Below are 16907 nucleotides of genomic sequence, written 5' to 3'. Positions count from 1 at the left end.
CAAGGACGCTCTCAAAAGTAGGTCACTATTGCCACGATTAAATCACGATTAAAATCATGAGTTCGATTTCACTATTTTATCACGATTTTGATTATTTTTCGATTAATTGTGCAGCCCTACCTCAGTTGCAGTTTTGGGGCATTAGTGTACTGTATCTTATAAAACTATAAGGGGGGTGTTGGTAGGCTTATGATGAGGTCAAGGGGGTGTTGGGAGACTTACGATGAGGTCATGGGGCATTTGGTCAAAAAGGTTGAGAACCACTGCTCTAAAACAATAGTTCCCAAAGTGGGGGGGTCACAACCCCTTGGGATGTTGCAGAGGTACCACAAGGGGTTCGTGGAGAGGAGGGGTTATCTGCATAAAACACATAGACACACATACATGAAAAACAACAACATTTAATGGAGTGGCTTATAACGATTTTAATTGTATTCTTTTTTATTTTTAATAAACCTTTCGTGTGGTTAATTTAAAACAAACATTTAGCAATATTGATGGACCAAAAAAGTTTGACGTTTGAAATCTGATGGGATATGTGGAGGGTTGTGAAAATGTTCTTATAGGCCTAAAAGGGGGCTCCTGGTAGAGACAAAAAAACTTTGGGAACCACTGCTCTAAAAAAGCAACACCAAAACTACAATTTAGAATCAGCACCCCGCTCAATATCCTGAAGTATTAGTCCCAGCTTTGCAAACACAGGGTCTCTGAACTCTTTAACGCTCTCAGGTGTCCCGGCCGAGTGAGCGGCTGTAGTCTAGAGGAGGGGGGCCACTTCTGGGGGCTAAGCCTTATGAGCTGCCTGTATAGTGGACAACACAGGAACCACAAAGGCATTAGGCTTCAGTCAATCGTGACCACAAAAGAAGGACCCCTTTTCAGGACCCACACAAAGAGTTTTAGATTTAAAGCTCAGATTAAGCAGCAATAACAACCACAAGCGAATATGCTTTTTTTCTTTTTCTTTTTTTTAGCCCAAACCACAGTTTCATGAGGTCGCTTTTGTAAATCAAGATCTTTGCCTGATTGAGGTTCAATGGGTATGACACCACAACAAGCATGAACAGCACAACAGCAGACAGACATATTGAACGGCAGAGCAGACGTCAGTTGGAGTAATGTCATGTGACTGCCTTCAGGAGCTCAGCACATTGCCAAAGCCTCATCATACCTCAATATGCTAAGAAATTGATGATGGATGTTTGAACATTTATGCTACGTGTGTTGAGCATATGCTGTATTTCCTAATACAGAAATGCAGTAACATTACTACAACTAGGATTTGGGTGTCAATAGAGTTGGCAGACCAAATTAATCTCTATCACCTACACAAAGTCTCAAGTTTACGTCATGAGGTGAAAGGATTTGAGTCCATTGAGGAGACAGACCATGGCTGTGAAGAGAAAAAAGGCCTTCTTGAAACCACCAGCCATCTTGATCTGTGTATATAAGGGACGACGAGCTGACCAATTTTGTTCATGGCAAGGTAGAGGATTAGAACTCAGCCAACATGCGTAGCATCTGCCAAGACATTAACTTCATCAAATGGTCGACCTTGAAGGCTGTTATCTTGCCCCGTGAGCCCCATGTTTTTGCATGTGAATATCAAATTAGAATTTAGCAATATTAACGAACAAATAATGTTTGCCGTTTGGACTATGGAGGTGTGGGGGGGTCGCAAAAGGGTGTCCAGGCAGAACACGTTTGGGGACCACTGGACTATAGCTCTATAAGTACATTGAGCAGCATCCACAGAACAACCAAACCAATCCCGAGAGTAGAAAGAGGGCCCTCATCTGCTGGTCCATCCAGAAGGACTTTGGTCCCAGCTGCCAGTGTATGAATGAAGAGGTTTTGCTCCACCGGGTAGCCGAACCACGGCTGACATGAAAATAGCAAGAAGGTACCTCATGTGCCGCGAGGCCCTCCGAGTAAACACACCTAAATCACCCGGAGATCCATCAAGCGTGGCACGGCTGAATGTTGCCTTAACCTCGGGAGGGGGGGAAGAGGTCATCACCCAGTCTCAATCACGCTCAGCTCAGCTCCGTTCAGGAGGCCTATTGGAAACAGGTTTGCGTTTGTGCAGAAGGTCACATTCAAAGGGATGAGGAGAAAAATATTAAAATGTTAAACTCCAACAGCGACAACTTATACCTCTGCTGCTAGTTGTAGTAGTAGATTATCTTCTGCAGAACTTTCATCCAAATCCCAAAAGGAACTGTCATGGCATGACAACATGGTATTGATTCTAAAGAGATTTCAGCACAGATTTTACCGTGGAAAGCAGATAAACTAAAATAATGAAAATATAATATGAATGTAAATGAATATTCATGACACTGTATGCATAAATGAATTCAATATTTAGACATATATATATATATATATATATATATATATATATATATATATATATATATATATATAGACAGTAAGTGTTTGCTGAACTTTTCTACACACACCTTTCCTATCATTGCCGCCAGAAGCTTAAAAGGAATCCAATTGGTAGAATAAAGAGCCAATGAACAAAATTTAACATAGTCAGAGCTAATTTTAAGCAGAGACGTGATGGATGAGGGAAGGGGGCATATTCCGGTTTTGATATTGATCTCTATGACATTATTTCCCCTTCATCAGAGGTTGGATACAGATCTCTGGGTCACCATCACCCTTTATCAGATGACCCAGTCAGTTTGCGAGGAAGTGAAAAGTTCAGGTCGATTATGCATTTGCTATCCTTGTTGTATACAAAGTACTTTGTAGATAATGAGCCTTGTTAGAACAGAAAATACACAAGCACCTTTGAACAATCTCAGAGAGAACACTGCTAAATACTTTTCTGAAAAAAATCAGTGCATTAAAATCACAATATTTATCCATTGTAATCTGTGTTCTGGCAACCACACCTGCAATGTCAAAAAGTCAGCGTGCGTCCCAGGACACACACGTATGCTAACTCCAGTAACGATTTTGTGATTAGCTTAGTTTGGACTTGTGTCCTTCACAACTTTAGGGGAGAAACATCTTGACTAAATCCCCTGTTTGAGTCTAATGAGCATGTGTTCCCACAGCTTTGCCATTTCTTTACGGGTGAAAAGACCTGCAGCCACAGAACAATGAGAGAGAAGAAGAAGAAGAGAGAGTGATGGAGTGAGAGAGAGAGAGTGAAAGAAAGAGTGAAAGACAGAAAGAAAGAAAGAAAGAAAGAAAGAAAGAAAGAAAGAAAGAAAGAGGGGACCAGGAATGGGGTGGCGGAATGCAATGTAGCCAGGTCCGGATTAGTGCACAGGCTAAATATGGCTGCAGCCTAGGGGGCCCCCACCTACCAGGGGGCCCTAGATTGCCCAAAAGTGAAAAATTGCAGAATTGTGACAAGAAGCAATCTTGAAAAAAAAATCATCTATCGTGTTGACTACTGTCTGCAGACATGTTATCCCTAATTCACAGCTTGTAATTATGACACTGTCTATGTAAATGTTTTGCAAAATTTGCCTCCTGGGGGGGCCCCACAGCAACCTGTAGCCTATGGGCCCCAGGGCCATTTTAATCCGGCCCTGAACAGCGCAGCCTGGCATGAAATCTAAATAATCCCCCCGCGCTAATGTGACTTAAATGAGGCCTTTCCATCAAGCTAATCAAATTAGAAGGTTCCAGAATGGATTCTTTCCTCGTCTGTTTGGACAAAAAAAGACAGATTCTCACATAAGCAAAACAAAACAAACAACAAAGATGTGTGCTTCCTCTGTAATGTGTTAAACAAACGTGTGTGAATTCTCGCCTCGTAAATTTCACCACCACAACCACCATCACCATTAAGGTCTTTCTTTCTTTCTTTCTTTCTTTGTCGGTGCTGGTATTATTCCCAGGGCCGCCATTCGTCTTGATAAGTGACAAGGCGACGTCTTGAACATCCTGCGAACGTTGTCCTTCCCGTGCAATAATTGCCCTTTAATCCTCTGCCAGGGAGCTTAAACAGGTCCCATAATGCTCCCTTTATCAGCAGAGCGAACGCCGAATGTGTGTGACAGAGACAGACCCTCGCTGAGTTTTTTTCTTCAACCCCCCACTCCCATAGGATGGGTGTTTATATCCATCTAAAAGTCCTTGACGTGCTTTCCGCATTCTCTCCTCAGCGTTGGACTGCATCCAGGTGACTGTGTGGAGGCATGCTTGCCTTTCTCATGTACTACATAGTGATGCCTCCCTCCCTCCCTCCCTCCCTCTCTCCCTCTCCTCAGCCCCCATTCCCATCGCTCCCCCATCACCACCACCTGAGGCTCTCCGTTTCCCTATTTTCTGCATCTCTCTTTCTCCCAATCCTTTCTTTGTCCTTTCTCCAATCTTCTCTCTCACTCTCTCTCTCTCTCTCTCTCTCTCTCTCTCTCTCTCTCTCTCTCTCTCTACCACCACCACCTGAGGCTGCTTACTTTCACATGTAGCGATTTTTTTTACTCCCCTCCATTCCCATCGCTTCCCTCTTCCCCTTCCCCTTTCTTCTTTTCCTCCTGCACTCCCAAATTTCCTCTTGTCCACCACCACCACCAGCTAAGGCCACTTACTTTCTCTTGCAGTGAAATTTCTCCCCTCCTTTCCCTCGCCATTGCTTCCCTCTTCCCCTTCCTCCCCATCCATAAGTTCCACCTAAATCACACTGGCTGACCCCGGGTGATGGGGTCACAGATGTATGTGTAAAAGACAGGACGGGTTGAATCGTTCACTGAAAGTCAAACGGACCAGGCTTTGCTGCTACGTGGGGCTTGACCGGGCCGGCTTCCGGGCCTTGTCACAGATGTATGTACATAAAAGATGGGACGGGTTGAATCGTTCAGCTATTGGCAGTGTTGCCAGATTGGGCGGGTGCTACTGGGATTGGGCTACTTGGGATGAGCGTTGGCAGGCAAAAACGGGAAAAATTGGCCATTTGGCGTTTTTTTAAGCCGTTTTGGGCTCATAGAATTCAATGTAATTTGTTGAATTTGGGCGGAATTTAGCACATTTTGGCGGTTTTTGAGAACCTTCTGGGCGGGTTTTGGTCAGACACATCTGGCAACACTGACTATGGGGTCCTATGGAGCGGACTGCAATGCTGGTACCATACCTGGTGCTTGACCGTAGATGCTTGGCCTCCCCTTCCCCTTGCAGCGTACGGCGCAGCATGGGAGCCCAGTCACTCACGGGCCTGCTTGCCGACATGGGAAGAACCCCTGCTGGGCGTGTGGAGAGCAGCTTAGGGAGAGGATAATTATGTTAGCGTTAGCTGCACGTGAACTGCAGCAAGGGGCCTCATGGAGAGGTCACGGAGGTAATTCGTTCGGAAGCCATTTTGAGGAGGCAAAATTGAAAAGAAAAAAAGGGGAGGCATTTTGAATTTTAAAGACCTGCATGTGCGAACACGTTTTAACATGAATGGGCAACCTGCCCATGGGGGCCCGGGTTCGAATCTGGTCTGGGTCATTTTCCAACTCTTCCCCATCTCTCTCCGCCACGGTGACTGTAGTTCCTGCCACCGTCTTCACTTGCCTGTCAAATGAAAATAATAAAAAACCTTTGTAAAACACGTCATGAAGGTCATTCATCGAAAGCCATTTTGTGGATCCAAAACCAGAAAGAAATGTAGGCACTAACTGTCTAATTTAAATTTTTACAGCTGTTCTATAAACACTAAATAACGTATGTAGTGCCATGTTGTGGATTCAAAAAGGGAAATAAAAACGGGGGCACTGGTGGCATTTAAAATTTAAAAGCCTTTGTTAAACACATGGCTCATATTTTCCCTACGATCGTGTTTACATCCACATTTTTAAGGCCCCATTTAAAACATTTTAAAAAAAAAACGAGTACCCTGCTATACTTGATTTTACTATTTCTGACCCGGTCAAATCACTGTGAGAATTAGTCACAGCTAAAATATATTAGGTGTGGCTGTATAGTTTTCTTGTTAATGAAGAGTACGCACCGAGCGACTCTATGGAAAAGCAAGGGTGAATGGGGGGGAAAACACAACATTCACTACACCACACATAAAAATATGAACCTAATATATACCCAAAGGGTTGCGGAATTTAATGAACTCTCTTGTGTCCTATCTCTCTCCCTCGCCCCAAACTCTTGGGCATATATTAGGCTCGCGTTCAATTTGCGCTTAACGGCTACAGATGAAGCGGAAAAAGCGCATCCCTCCAAGAACAACGTTGACTGAAAAAAACCCAAGCCCGCTGCTAAGGTACTGGAGGCCCTAAGCATAACTGGTTAGGAGCCCCCCCCCCATAATTAAATAATAACATTGATAATAATACTAACTAATAAATACTGTATATGTTTTGATGTAACTCAATATTTTTTTCATGACGTTTTTTTTAGTCAATCTCAATTTCAGAGGCCCAAGTATTTTGCAAGCAAAGCGGTTGGTGCCCCAAGCACTGGTTGGTGCCCTAAGCACTCTGCGTACTCTGCTCACGTCTAGCGGCGGCGCTGCTGTCCTGGCTTGGTCAGACACAGGGGCGTCATTAGGTTGCGCAAAGATCCGGGACTGTAGCCCAGCAAAAAAAAAAAAGAAATTTCGTGTGGAGCGACAGCATAGTCGAGGGAGCGAAGCGACCGAGAGGTGGGTTGGTGCGGAAGGGGGGTTTCCCCCTTCCGTTTTGTGGAGTTTTTGGAAAAGTATGGTCAAATTGGGCCATTCTAGGCTTTCCCTAAAGGGGAAAGTGTACTTTTGACACCATACTCTTAATTGGCAGTTTTCCCATCTTTACATTTGACAGTGTAGGCTACTTTCATTAAGGACCTTGTCGTTCTTTTCTTGATTTGGCCCAATGTCGCCAGCTTAGTCACCCTCATTGGGTTACAGTAATGCAGGCTAACTACTTTTTTGGATAAATGTAGTGTTGGCGTCACGATTACTTTAGTGCAAATAAAAAGAGACCGCATAGTGCGACAGTGTCGAGTAGTCTAGTGGATATTGTGAGAGAATTAGCATAGTGATAGTGAAAAAACCATGCCTCACGTTATGTAGAACTAAGCTCGGCTATGCTGTCTCAAAACAGTGCAGTCAGCACAGTCAGTCGCAATGCGAGGCACTAACCACGGGCTTTGCTCTCTGCATGACAGTATATGATAAACAAAATTATGATTAAAAATTTCCATGCGCAACATCCATACGGGTCTGCATATTCGTTTGCCAAACTCTCAAAACAAGCGACAGACACGCGCGCGCGCGCACACACACACACACACACACACACACACATTGGAGAGAGGAGAGGAGAGTTGACAGACCATGGACCATAATCTCCCAAAAATGTCTTGCGCAAGCAAATCATACACCCGACTGTCCACACCTTTGGTTCTATTGACATTTCATGCGCGAGCTCACTGCCTCCATCAGGCCGATATCAAAACACAAGGTGCAATCGAACTCGCAGGCAATCGAACTAAGAGGCAAACACACACACACAAACACACGCGCGCGCGCGCACACAGGGAGACAGGAGACTAGAGCAAGAAAGCCAGCTGATTGACCATACCCAGTCCAAAAATATCATGGGGGCTATCATAATCCAACAGACAATAATGTCTTCAGATGTCATTTTTGCAGCCCAAATAATTCAAATATGCCGTAATTTTGAATTTCTAGTTGAAGTAGCTTCTAATGTTAGTTCGCTACATTTTCCACATGGTTGTACCTTGCCGTTTCTATTGGAGGTAGCTTGTCTACGTGGTGGAGCTAAATGTTAGCTCACTATGTTAGCAAATTACGAGTAGGCCTAGTTCTATCAGTCTTTGGAGCTTGCCCAAAACTACACAAACATGCAGATAGCCAACAAACACAAGCAAATCTACACACATCACATTACACGTGGTATAACTAGCTAAATCACGCTGCCTGCCACTATGAATTCAGGAAAGGTGTGTCTGTTTGAAAGGGGGTGTTAGCTTGGTGACATGATAGAACGGGTGCTTCGAAGTGATAGTTACAACTAGCGCTTGACTGAAGACAAGTAAAAAACATGACAACAACATTGACACCAGTGCTTCGGCGAGCACATCAGGAAAAAAAACAGATGTCCTACCTTACGCTGTCCTGTTACTTGAAGATGGAGCCCAAATATCCATTTAGATTAGGCATATCCATTTTGATAGATACAGCTAGATATAGTGCGATTGAATAGTGGATGCTAAAATGAGAGGAACATGTCAACATTGTGACCTATGGCTGCTAAAAAAAAAAACCCTGAATGGTCTAAGAATGAAATGAAGCGGGATTCCTATATTCCAGAAGTCATTGAGTTATCGAGATATTAAACATTTTTTCATAAACCACGAGCCCGCCTGGGCCTGGCTCTGTTCAAGCCAGCACAGAACTGACACCTGATTGGTTGGCAGCAGCATGACATCACTACAACGAGGCTAGATCTACTAACAAGGTGGATGGCGGCTTCGGTTGGAAAGTTGTTATTTGTACAGTTCCATGTTTATATCATCGTGTCAGAATCGTGCGGTCTGTGCTGGTTACAAAGTTGCATAATGACAGGAATGGTATCACTGCTCAAAGTGTGGTCCACGGAGCGCTTCTCTACTATTTCTTATTCTCAATCATATTATTCTTATACATATTTTATTTATGTCAGTCCAGTCCAGAGAGATTCGGGGCTAATCCCCGGAGATCCGGGGCTGTAGCCCCGAATGCCCAGGTCTCTCGACGCGCCTGGTCAGACACATTATGACCGTTTTCCCTTTCCCTCAAATAAATTAATAGTACTGCCAGTCTGTAAAGCGCTAATCGGGGTTGTGGGCCATGGGTAATGTTATGGATATCAGCCTCATTAGTGTGACAGCAGTTGTAATGAGTAGTGTGTCTAAAGTCATTCTGCCCCACAGCTAACCGACGAGGTTAATGCTATGTTCTTTCTTGTCTGTCCCAATCCTGTCAGATTTGCCCTCTTACTTGTTCTCTCTCTCTCTCTCTCTCTCTCTCTCTCTCTCTCTCTCTCTCTCTCTCTTCTCTATGTTGTCTCAGTATGCTTTCCCTCTCCATTCCCCTATTTTCTATTTCTGTTTGTCTGCATCTCTCTCTCTCTCTCTCTCTCTCTCTCTCTCTCTCTCTCTCTCTCTCTCTCTCTCTCCCCCTTGTCCTTGCACTTTTTCCCATCCTTTCTCTCTCCTCTCTCCATCTTCTCTCCCTCCCTCTCTCTCTCTCTCCCCGTTGCTGGGACAAACAACAGATGAAAGTGGACTCATGATGGGTTGCATTTGCTCTGTTCGTTCGCGTTCGGCCATGTTTTTTCCCGTGTGCGCCAAGAGCACAAATTAAAGTGGATTTATTTGGCTGACCCCTCCGCGGGGTCACATTCCCTTGTTCCCCAACTTTCTCGCACAGCGGAACGGGTTTTTTTTTTTTCGAATCGGAATTTGACCAACAGTTTGAACTTGGCACCCTCGAGGGATATCAAAGCCCAACAGGCTACCTTTAAACCGTATGCGGTGGTGATATAGTGCAGGGATGCGAGTACAGTATAGGTTTCAGGATTCAATCACACTCCTTTAATAAGACATAGAGGAAGAGAAAGAAGAAGAAGGAGAGAGCGAAAGGGAATGAGGAAAAAAAGAAACGATGCACTTTTGCGAGAGGGTCAGCCAAATGCGTGCTAAAATATGCTGAAACGACAGATGTAGGTGTTTCGCTAAGTGAATGCTCTTTTGTTTAGCGTGCATCGCGCAGCAGAGCCGATGCACGTTTCTTGGCTGCTTGGCGCAGACGGAGGGTGATGCGGACGTTTTAGGTTCGGCCAAAAAGCCACTTGTGGCTTTGACACTCCACTACGTCTCTCGCTCCCTGGTTCACATGATTCAATGAGGCAGGCCAGCTTTTACCTCTCCAAGGAACATGAAAACATACACGTTATCACTTACATATAGGTTGAGTACCGCATTTATTCACAGACATATTCACACACAGGCAGGAACGCACACACGCTTGCACGCCGACGCCCACACATCACGGACCCATGCACACACGGACACACAGGCGAAACCCTTTTACACAGTCCAGGGAGCGCCTGAGTACACATTAAGGAAGCCATCATATTTTCACAGACCATCATAAGGCCAGTTAATAACAGGAACTATTTTCTTTCTTTCTTTTTTGAAAATTCACCTCTATGGACTATTTAATAGCCATGCTTGACGTTATCTGGCCTTGTTGTAGGGTCTGGCACAAGATGTCAAGCCACAGACAGAAACAACCTGCCTTTCCTTTTGTGGGGTAGTGAAGAGGGTATAGTGTGTGTGTGTGTGTGTGTGTGTGTGTGTGTGTGTGTGTGTGTGTGTGTGTGTGTGTGTGTGCGCGCGTGTACGTGTGTGTGTGTGTGTGTGTGTGTGTGTGTGTGTGTGTGTGTGTGTGTGTTGGGGGGGTCAGTTTATGGTTTCCTTTGAGAAAGCTATGGAGGAAGTTATTTTTGGACAGCAGGCAGGCCCGTTAGCTGAAGCAGCTCTGTAAAGCAGAGGAGAGCAGCGCAGCGGGGCTAGAATATACGGCCACCCCACTGCCGCAGCGGGGCTAGAATATACGGCCACCCCACTGCCGCAGCGGGGCTAGAATATACGGCCACCCCACTGCCGCCGCTGTTGTCGTCAGGATGGCCTACCCATCTAACTGAGCTGCAGGCCCCTGGATCCTGGGTTAAGTTTGGGGAATGGTTAGAGATTGGATGGGGGCTAGATGAAAGCTATAGGTGCTAGCTCATTTTGATGTGGCAGAACATTTTGACAGGACACTATTCCACGTCAGGGAAGATGGTCAAAGAGTTTCTACTCTGGCCGCTCCAAACTGCTCCTGGATCTAGGGTTAAAGGGGTATGCCACTATTTTGGGGCTTAATACAGTTAAAATCGTTGGCTGGGGTTTATAAAGGTGGTAAAGTATCTTATTTTTCATGTTAAGAGTTGTCTTGCTTTAAGACAATTTAAAAGAGGGAATATGTTGCTAAGCTAGTGAAAGTCAATGGATCCGTGTAGCACAAAATAGTGGCATACACCTTTAAGGTTTAGCCTGGTTCACACCAGACGTTGTGTGTGTAGCTCCAGGCTATTTAAGTTTGGGATTAGGCTGTGATTAGGGGAGTTCTATTTTGTCAAAGCCACCCATTGACTATCCATTCTCTGCTGGGGTAAAATTGTGTGCGGAGGTTGGAATCGTGTCGGAATTGTGTCGGAAGCAAAAGCGCTCAGCAGTGCTGACGGAACCGATGTGCGGAGGGCCTTACCGCAGAGATACACCAGCGGCGATCTGAGCGAGTCGAGCGACGGAAGTAATTGACTTTGTATTGAGTCGAGAGACAAAAGCGATTCTGGAGACTAGAGCGATTTGCGCGACGAGCGCGACAATTTGAAGTTGAAATCTTTTCAACTTTCTATGACGCGGTTCGGCGACAAGCCGCGACAGCCAATGACTGTATAGAGGTCAGTGACCACAGCCAATGGGAATGCTTGAATGCTTTGCCTTCTGCCTGTACGGACATACTCTAGTCTCCTCAATCTCTCGTATCGCTTGCTGCTACACTCTGTCGCTTGAATCGCGTCGCCGCTGGTGCATCTCTGCGGTTAGGGTTTGGATTGGGGCTATGTGAACACGCTTAAGGTGGCACTGTAGCTCAATTCGATGTAGCAGAACATTTTGACAGAACACTGTTCCATGGAGGTTTAGGGTTAGGGTTGGTGAAGAATGTTGCAGATTCAAACGGCTCCGCGATGGAGGTTTAGGGTTATGATTTGGATAGGGGCTACGTCAGCAGGCTGGTAGGTCATTCTGATGTCAGCAGACACATTTTCGACCCTCACGCCTCATGCCTCACGCCTGTAAACAGGCTACTGGCTCAATTCAATGGGGGCTCGTTTCGACAAAAGCAGCGCATTTCGACAGGACACCCGTTCCTCGTGGGGAGGAAAGAAGGTCGCGGTGTGAGTGGAAAAGCCATCCCTGGAGAGGCATCATCAACATCGTCCGACGCTCCGGGAGGACCAATCGGGTGCGTGCGGTAGCAGATGAACCACACAGGAATTCCGTCCTCATCTACCGAGCCGTGTCTAGGGAACGACACGGACAATATCCAAGTCCAATATCCGAGGAATAAATAAACAGGCTTAATTAGGCAGCAGGAGGAGGAAGAGCAGGAGGAGGAGGAGGAGAAGGAGGAGGAGGAGGAGGGGGTAAAGGAACAAAGAGGAAGGACAAGATGGGAAAAGGAAAGGGAAGGATCCCACCATCAATACAATCTGGCACAAAATAGGGTTTCTTAGAAAGTCAGGCACAAGGGACTCTGAGGGGTAGAGAGAGGGGGGGGGGTGTGGGAGACAGACAGACAGACAGAGAGAGACACAATGACAGACACAACAGAAAGAGTGTTACAAAAAGAAAAATAGTGTGAGAGAGAGAGCACAAGGGAGGGACAGGCAGATGGACAGAAAGACACAGAAAAAGGGAAAAAGAGCTAATCAGGAAGAGGAAGAGTGTCGGATATACAGTGGCTTCAAAAAGTCTACACACCCCTCTTCAAATGTCAGGTTTTTGTGATGTAAAAAAATGACCGAAAGACAAATAAATTCACAGCTTTTTCCACCTTCAATCTAAACTATTAACCTGTACAATGCAATTGAGAAACAAGCATAAAGCTTTAAATGGAAACAATAGAAAATAAAAAACTTCAAGTAACATGGTTGCATAAATATACACACCCTTAAATTAATACTTAGTTGCAGCACCTTTGGCTTGTCTGGGCCATTCCAAAATCTCAATATTATTCTGGTGAAGCCATTCTTTTTGCAGACTTAGGCGTGTGCTTGGAGAAATTGACGTTCTGAAAGATTAGTTCCTCTGCATCTTCACCTTTCTACCAGGGGGCCGAAGGTTTTGTGCCACTACCACGCCCCCTGTGGAAATTTTCATAATTCTCTCCTCCATAATGAAGGCCCCAGTTACAACTGAAGAAAAACAGCACAAAAGAACAATGCTGCCACCACCATACTTCATCTTAGGTATGGTGTTATTGGGGTGATGTTTTGTGCCAAATATATCCTTTGGAATTATGACCAAGTTCAATCTCTTGGTGGAGTAAATATAGCAAAAAATACTTCTGTAATCTCCCAAATGCATGTGAGAAGATATGTTATTGTCAGGTGAAACCGAGGTCGAACATTTTGGACTTAATTCCAAGAGGTATGTTTGGCAAAAAAAACAACACTACATTGCCAAGGTAACGCCATGCGTAAAGTGAAGCATGGTGGTGGCAACATCATGCTATGTGACTGTTGTTCTTCTGCTGTAACTGGGGCTTAAGTCAGGGAGGCAGGAATTATGAACAGTTCCACAGGGGCCATTGTAGTGGCACAAAACCTTCTGCCCCCTGTTAGAAAGGTGATGATGCAGATTAACTTAATCATTCAGAATGACAATTACCTCAGACACGTGCCAAAAATCAACAAAAAATGGCTTCATTAGAATAAGATTGAGGTTTTGGAATGGCCCAGGCAGAGTTCAGGCCTGTATGACACGGAACAATGTTGGGCGATCTGAGAAGGACTGTGCAGATGAGATGCATTCGCAATCTGTCAGATTTGGAGTGCTTTTGCAAAGATAAGTGGAAAAAATTGTCACATCAACGTTTGCCATGCTGATAGAGTCTTACTCAAAAAAGACTGAGTACTGTAATCAAAGGAAAGGTGCTGCAACAAGGTATTAGTTCAAGGGTGTGCATATTTATGCAACCATGTTAATTCAAGTTTTTTATTTTCTATTCTTTCCCTTTAAAGCTTTGGGTTTGTTTTTCAACTGCATTGTGCAGGATAATAGTTTAGATTTAAGTGGGAAAAGTTGTGAAATTATTTGTCTTTCAGTCATTTTTTTACATGACAAAAACCTGGAATTTGAACAGGGGTGTGTAGACTTTTGGGAGGCACTGTAACTGGTGGATAAATAGACAGATAGAGGTAGGGGGCACCAGGATGGAGAGCTGAAGTGATAAAGAGATGAAGATACCAAGAAAAGGTCAAAGGTCATGATACCGCACGGTGGGTGGCATAGGTCAGAGACCAGTCCCCCTGTGTGTGTGTGTGTGTGTGTGCATGTGTGTGTGCGTGTGCGTGCGCGCCTCTGTGTGTGTGTGTGTGTGTGTATGTCAGTCTCGGTGGACCCATCTTGTTCTCGATATAGCCGCGAAAGATAATGAACGACAGGGTTCGATTGTGTCGTCCGTCAAGAGAGCCTGTGTGAGAGAGGAAAGAAGCCTGGTCCCAAGCCTCTAGCTACGGCTAGCTGGCTACCCAGTCTGTCAAAGGCAAAAAAAAACACAAAATAACAAAACACAAAAGAGCCAATAGCTGCCACCCAGCAAGCCTGGTCACAAATCTCCAGCCGCTGCTAGCTGCTGTCACAAGCCAAAGAAAAAAAAACATTACAGAGAAACAACATTGAGGCAGTTAGCATTCAGTGACAAGTGTCCTTAAATCATTTTCCTCCATTCAAGGAGTCACCACAGTAGATGTATGGGTGATGTACATCACCCATACCACATTACTGGCACTGTGAGGCCTACATGGAGAGGAGAAAGAGCTATGGGCCCGTAGGGGGAGGGGGAGAGAGAGAGAGAGAGAGAGATAGAGCGAGAGAGAGAGAAAGAGAGACATACCCCACCCTTTTCCCCTCATCCCTTATTGGTGCAAATCCATGTGAATCCATTTGCCCCCCCCCTCTACAGACCCACCACCTTGAACCTCCACCCTAAGGGGAGTTATTAGCTTCTTGCTCCTGCCCCCCTTTGCCCCTGCCCCCTGACTGATGCCCTCTCCTGCCCCGATTGCTCCCTAAGCACACAACCCCTGCCCCCTCACCCCATGCATACATGATTGCCCCCCTGTTCCCTGTTTCTCCCACTCCTCCTTGCCCAGTCCTCCACCCCAAGCCTGGTTGCCACTCTCAATCCTGGAACCTCCAACCTATGCCACACACACCCCCAACCCCAATCCCCTGGAGCGTCCATACTATGCAACATTTGCCTCGTGGGTCTGGTTGTATGCCTCCTTGCCATCTCCTGGAGCCTTTCAGACATACATTATTGGCCCCAATGCCCTGGAGTTACGTATTATCTCATGCATAGTACGCCTGCCCAGTACCCCTGACAGCTTTGGCTGGGCCCGACACCAAGCCATCTGAAAGGGGCCCCCCACTAAATACATTCAAGGTAATGAGGACCGAATTCTGGGCCCCACCTTTCCCTGTGCCTGGGACAATTGACCCCTTCGTCCCCCAATGTCAGCTCCCCTGCACCCATAACTCCTGCTTCTTTACCCCCTGCTTCTCTACCAATGGCTGTCTAGTTGGGGTATAGCGGAGCCAGGGGAGCAGTGTTCCTGCTGTGTGGCCCACTCGCTCATGGTACCCCTGGCACCCCTGGTCCTGGTCCATTACCTTCTAGGGACCGCAAAGCACCAGGGCGTCCGGGGTCACATGAGGAGAGCTGTGTGCAGGCAGCAAGAGAGGCTTACAGTGGGGTTTGGGTTTGGTTTATAGTTGGGGGTAGGGATGGGATGCTGACAGCCAGGGGGGAATACAGTACAAATGGGTCACTTGTCCCAGGCCCAGGGAGAGAAGGGGCCCCAGAATTTGTTCCTTGATACACTGTATGAATTTGGGTTCGGGACCCTTTCAGATGGTATTGTCCCAGGCCCTGCCAGAAGCTATCAGTAGCCCTACTTGGGGGGTTGGTTTGTAGTTGGAGGTCGGTCGTTGGTGGGTCTTTTGAAGCGAGACTTTTGGGGTTGTATGGGAAGATGCCCTGCATTCACATTTCCCCTAGTTATTTATTCTTTTTTCCACTTCAAGCATCTCCAGAGATATCTGGGTATGGTATCCACAGTGCTGCCTTACACACAGCTGGTACATCCATAAGTGGGGGTCTTTTTTTTTTCTTTCTTTCTTTTTTCTCTCATCCCAAAGCAAGTCACCCAGTCTTTGTGAGACGATAAAGCACCCGGGCAAATTCCAGAAGAGACAAGAAACTATCCTACAGGGAATGCGGAATGGAATTTTAGTCCTCTCCAGATTCCCCTGAATGTCAAACAAGAATATGTAATATGTATATAAAAAGGCATGTTTTACATGCTGCTGACAATGTTCATTTTCCCATGTATTAAAATAAGAGGGCTTGGCATCGAGCGCACAGGGGTGGGAGAAAATACTGAACTCTGGGTGATGGTGGTCTGTCAAGCTCTGCTGACATATTTGCTTTATTTGTGGCTCCCTTTACACAAGGTCAAGTTCTGTTTTATGACGAAATTTGTAGATGTCATCAGAAATAAAAGTGTCAATCAATCTTATATCACAGGAGTTTGCGATTTTCCCTCAAAATGCACAATATGGACAACACAGAGCCCTGTGGCCCTGTAGCTTGTCTGCAAAGGCCTGTATACAAATGTCCTACGTCATAGTTGTTGTCTGCATCTCTCTCTCTCTCTCTCTCTCTCTCTCTCTCTCTCTCTGCATGTGCGGTATTTACCTGACTACCTTCTCCTCAGAGAAAGTTATGTTTTCGGTCGCGATGGTTTGTCTGTCTGTCTGCTAGCAGGGTAACTCAAAAACGGATTTGGATGAAACTTTGTGTTTCTGGAAATGACCGAAGGAACAAGTGATAAAATGCTGGTGGCAATCCGGATTACGAAGCGGAACTATAGGATTCTAGATTCTTCACCATTGCTAGAGGTCTGCACTCTCGGAGTGCATTTTTAGTTTGATTAATACAAGGATGTGAAATGGCATTAACATGCACCTGTGAGAAACAAACACAGGCAGGCAGACAGACACACACACATGCACACATAGACATGTGCCCACACACATATGTGCCCACACATGCACAC

The sequence above is a fragment of the Engraulis encrasicolus genome, chromosome 1, assembly GCF_034702125.1.
Source record: "Engraulis encrasicolus isolate BLACKSEA-1 chromosome 1, IST_EnEncr_1.0, whole genome shotgun sequence".
Taxonomy (NCBI): domain Eukaryota; kingdom Metazoa; phylum Chordata; class Actinopteri; order Clupeiformes; family Engraulidae; genus Engraulis; species Engraulis encrasicolus.
Note: the sequence above shows the minus strand (reverse complement) of the source record.